This window comes from Anneissia japonica, unplaced genomic scaffold (assembly GCF_011630105.1).
Source record: "Anneissia japonica isolate Jap-2015-1 unplaced genomic scaffold, ASM1163010v1 scaffold2030_len652032_cov178, whole genome shotgun sequence".
Lineage (NCBI taxonomy): Eukaryota > Metazoa > Echinodermata > Crinoidea > Comatulida > Comatulidae > Anneissia > Anneissia japonica.
Genome location: NW_022705472.1, coordinates 352,275 through 358,057, shown reverse-complemented (window position 1 = coordinate 358,057; position 5,783 = coordinate 352,275).

Genomic DNA, 5,783 nt, shown 5'->3' with positions numbered 1-5,783 from the left:
TATATTGATTGCTATATTAATCTTTTAATTCCTAGTTGTGTATAAGTCCTCTCTGTACAGGTCACATCTTCTGGACGACACGTTTTGTTTCTTTTTACTTGTAATAGTCTAGTCTATGTTGTTATACATACAAACATTATCGTTAATCGTTATGTGTGGTACTTTGTCTTGCTGATATTTTCCTGCAAGTTGCACGAACAGCATGCTCTGAATGACTTCTTACAAAACTAACATTAACTCTCTTTGGCATAATAATTTTAGATATAGGCTTAATAGACGCTAAAACGGTGGTTGGTTGATTTATTTAGTGTTCGTGCCAAACCTATGGCATTGTGTATATTATTGAACTAAATACTTTTCACTCCAGAAACTCCCAATAATAAAATAAAACAAGATAGTTTAGGCCCTATTTCTAAACCATTGCTACGGCGGATGCAGAGGTGGGGAGGGGGGGGGTGCAGACGGTGCGGTTGCACCCCTAAATTGTATTAAGAAAATAATTGTATTGTATTAATTGTTCATATGAACATAGTACTGGTAAGATTTTTAAATGAGAGACTGAGAGTTCAATTTCCGGGCAGATAGAGGTCCATATTGTAAAAAAAAAAATGTTCTCGTCTCAGCCCCATCCATGGTGGGGCTGAGGTCGTGTGGACTCTCACGCACCCCCTACTGCTAAGTACCGCATCCGCCCTAGCATTGCGTCCACAATGTTTCGCGCCCAGTGTATAACTCTGACTCTATTTGCTATCAAAAATTGTGTTGTGCGAAAGCTGTAATTACCTAGGTAATCAGATAGTTTATATAATGTGCTATTGTTGTGTTGTTCTTCCGATATCGCAGGTCTATTTATATATTTGGCGATGTATTGTTGTTTTGCGTGTTAAACTAATACCAAATGTTGTCAATTTATGGCTGTTGTTGTTATTTGATGACTATATATTTGCTTTGAAAATATTTACTATATCTGATTCATGGACGGCTGCCTTTATGACTGGCACATCAGGTGGGTTTGCGCTACCTAATCAAGGCCTTGATTATTGTTCTGTACGTTCGCTTATCCTTGTGATATTCACTTGTGTAGAGGTCTCGCAAATAGAGCAAAATGTTGAATGACTACGGAAAGTGAAAAAAGATGAGTGATGAAAAACCATACTTGTACGCGATATCACATAATATAGAGGGCGCTAGTATCTACTACTGTATTTGAAGAGTAATACAGCGGCTTGGTCCACACTGACATTTCAAACGCGTTGGCGCAAACACAATCAAATCGCGCATTAGGGATGCTGCGCATCATCAACGCGTTAAACTTACTCTAGTGTGAACCAGTAAAACTTGATAGAGTTTAAGACGCAACACTTATTGATGAGAAAGAATGTTCACGAAATGTAATGGATCAATTTGCACAGTTATACTTTAGTTGTTGCTATATGTATGAGAATCTTTCTTTATTTTCTTTGTATTTAAGATGTGAACCGCAGTTTGGCATATGTTTGCACTGTCGTCTGGCACATTACCACAGAATGTGTGTTGGTATACCCGCGTATTACGAGGATTTTTTTTTTTTTCATAAGGTGTTGACTAAACATTCACGACCACGTTTGTTACCGACATTTGCAGACAATCTGAAGTCTGTCGACTCTGCGGCCACCAACAAGTACAAAATTCTCTGTCAAATGGCACGTACAAAAATAAACAACTGGTCGCCTGCAAAAGAAAACATCGCATCAGGTCCGTGTGTTTATTATGCGCAGGATAACGGCTCGCAACGCGTATGAGCAGTATTGAAAATGGATCATAATGTACTTTTTTTCTTTCTTTTTTGTAGTAGTATTACTTCTTCGCACTTAGCTTTGCTCCACTACCCTTTTCCTCAATTGTAAAATAACTTTTTGCATAGACTTGGTTTGTAATCAAAAGGACTTTAAATATTTGCGAGTCAGCAAAATAATTGTTTTCTTCGATCTGTTTCTAGTTGGGAATTATTTTAATCATTTTAAATGAGCTATTCAAAGTATGTTCTATTTAAGTTTCTTAATCCTTTGATGAAATTACAGTTAAATGTTTTTTTTGTTTGTTTTGTTTTGTTTTTTGTTTTGTTTTGTTTTTTGGTTTTTTTTTATGCATACCAACTGTGGTCCTATTTACCCATAAGTCATAGGCCTATTGTGAATATACAGATGTCAATAATGCCGCCTACTGTTGTTATTGTTTTTGCCATGTGGTGTTCAAGGTAGAAATGACTAAACACTTCATTGTCAATAATTATTAGAAATTCCATAGTTCACAGATTTCCGCACAGAAATCCGATTTAGGGCCTAATTATGATTATTAAGAGTAGAGCGTGAATTTTACTACGCACACTGTACTGTGTTAACGGTTAATGCTTGTCGTCTGATCTTCTTAAACCAGCCTTCTTAATCCAGCTTTGTCATACAGTTCTTTGATTTCTTACGTATTTTGCAAATATGATGACGCAGACGTGTCATATCGGCGTGTCTCAAGTAGATGAAATATGGTGTTGTTTGTACGAATCAAAACACTGAACCGGACACACTGGCAATTTATTACGTTGAAAATATGAAATACCAAAGATTTCGTTTTTATATTACGTAACATGAAGATTAACATGAAAATGGATGAAAGTCTAAAGTGACCGTATTTCGGAATCAATGTATCAGGACACGTATGACCAGAGCGTCAGGGAAAGAACCAGATCCGCGAACAATAACAATAGCATCGGTATCTGACAACATCTACAATTTACAATTTAGCAGTTCAACTGTTGCGGACTGAGTAATACAGTATCTTAGTATGTCTAGGCTTTAATATTCTAATTTTTAGTTGTGTTACCACTTCATAAAGTATTCATTATCAGTCTTAAAATTCTGTCAATGTTTTCAAAACTTCAAAGTCTCCCTTCCTGTAGCATGAATAACCATTATTTTTATGCCGAGACCTAAATTGATAACAACTTTATGTTTAGCCTAAACCCCCCCCCCCCCCACTTTTTTTTTTTTTAACCCATAGGCCTATTTATAGAGCAGGGTGACTATTCCAGCGTATCCTAGAAAAAGGTCGGCTAGTATTCAGGAGCCCTGTTAAGAAAAGGAAATAATGTGATGCTTCAACAACAGTCTCGTCTGAAACAACTTTGTTTCAGGTACGAAACTTCAGCCGGTTTTTCACTAGGCGAATTTATTCGCGCGAATCGAAAGCGTCGGTTCGTGCGCATGCGCGTTCACATTCCTATCGGAGTTTTTGCGAAGCGAAAAAATGCGCAACCAATCTGAAATCAGGAAGCGAACCGACGCTTTGATTCGCGCGAATAAATTTTCCTAGTGGAAAACCGGATTTAGAGAGTAGAGATGTGTTTTAGTCGTGAGAAATAATCCTGTGTTGTCACAGGATTTTAACCCAGGACCTTGGAATTGGAAGGCAAACGTCTTAATCACCAAGCTACACTCTCTATCAATGTTGATAATAGGCAACATGTTGACGTTTCGGCATACCTAGCTAACAATTTTAGGCATACTTAAGCTGGTTTTCCACTAGGCGAATTTATTCGCACGAATCAAAGCGTCGGTTCGTTTTCTGAGTTCTGATTGGTTGCGCATTTTTTCGCCAGCAAAAACTCCGATAGAAATGTGAATGCGCATGTGCATGAGCCGCCGCTTTCCATTCGCGCGAACAAATTCGCCAAGTGGAAAACGGGCTTTAGAGTGTACACTGGAGACGAATTGGGGCACTCTTCGAAAACCGAATCACTAGCGTTACGGTACGTCTTGAGATAGAACTCACAAATTTCCTACAGGAGAGGAAGACGTATGAACAACTGGAAATAAACTATGGAGGGAGGGATGAGAAAGACAGGCTTAAAGCTGGTTTTCCACTAGGCGAATTTATTCGCGCGAATCGAAAGCGTCGGTTAATGCACATGCGCATTCACATTCCTATCGGAGTTTTTGCGAATCGAAAAAATGCGCAACCAATTAGAGCACAGGAAGCAAACCGACGCTTTGATTCGTGCGAATAAATTCGCTTAGTAAAACCAGCTTTAGAAGAGCGCATGATAATACAGGGTTGAAAAAGTTTTTGGATAACTTTTATGCGAAATAGAGGTCTATTTCAAGTTGGTTAACCTTGTTCTCTGTTTAGGTTTATTTACGGGTTTGTCAATCAACTTAGCAACTGACCAATCAGAACAGTACCAGGAATACGCACGTGTCCATCAAGCACACGTGTTGTCCCACAAAACGCACGTGTCCGCGTATGTTTTAAGAAATGTCACCTTGTGGGACCTCATAGCAACAATATCCAAGGGGCGGGGTTTAGCGGAAAGTTCCATTAACCATGTAGTCTACAGTTGAGAAATGAGTACGTAATGATGATTGATATAGTCTAATTGGAAAATCACCGATAAAGGAAATAGAATCGAAGCATGAGATACAGGCCTACTATATAGAGTTCATGGTGATTAGTTCGACACTAGGTTGTACTAACTCCCTGACAATCATAAACCTGCACACGTACACCCAACCCGAAGAAAAATAATCAATTTAGCGAGTTCGTGTTAATTGGACATGATCGTTTGATTACCAAATAAAGAGATGTTTTATTATTTGATTTATGAATTGTGAAAAGTCAACAAAACTGCGTGCTCAATGTGTTGTTAATTGCTTATTTGCATACAGTGGTCGACGTTTCGCCTTATTCAATCGGTTGTTAATTTGGCAATGGTATGAAGAACTTCATCGTTTGATCTACCCGAAGCAATTACCATTGAAGAAAAAAAAACTATAGAATATTGTCTGTGGACTTACGTAAGTGTTTTTAAGTTAATTACTTAATTGATGGTGTCGTAATAACAACGGCAGTGCTGAATTGATATACTTTTGACCATGATGGATGGTGTGAATCAGTGGCAGCGCTAGGATTTCCCCCACGGTAGGGCAACACCTCCGACAGGAAGGACATCAGTTGTACTTTGACGCCACGCGCCATCCGAGCCCCGTAGAACCGAGCCGGGAGACGGGTACCTGCTCCCCAATGATAAATTTGTTTATACAGTACCGTAACAAGCCGCTAAATGCTCACAGGCCATCTTGATCTAAGAATCGTGTTTTTTTGCATCTCATCGGCGTCCAAACTATTAATTCATATAGGCCTATCCGATTCAGGCCAACATTTGATGTAAACGTTTTGAAATAATATTTTCGCCGCACCGACGTTAACCTTAACTTTAACGTTAGTACCCAGCATGCAACGCGACAGCTCCGCCCCTTTTGTAAACAAATCGAAATACGTATGCGCAAACACTGTAACGTACGTCGAGCACGTAAAATCCTGAAATTAACGCAAGATAAATAAATTATGACGTCATCCGTTAACGTTGTTAACGTCGTGCGGCGAAAAATACCTATTATTTTTTTTTGTCCCCCGATGAATCTCTCCTAACTGTCCCGACTTTCCCCACTGCACTGGCATGAATCGATGTGATACCGGATTTATTGAAGTCATATATGGGCATATATGACCACCTGTGTATCAGAGATAATCGCGACTGAATAATTTCTTGTATTTTAAATAATGTTGAAACGCCTCGGATCGACAATCCTTTATTTTTTTTTCTTCAACGTGCTGAAACTTTATAAATATCTCAGAACCGAAAGTATGATAATTTCCATGATTGAAGGTTTAACATATTTTAAATTTAATTTCCAAAGTTTTAGAATGCGGATTGCAATTCAACTCGAGCATTATAGAGTCTGCATGCGCTA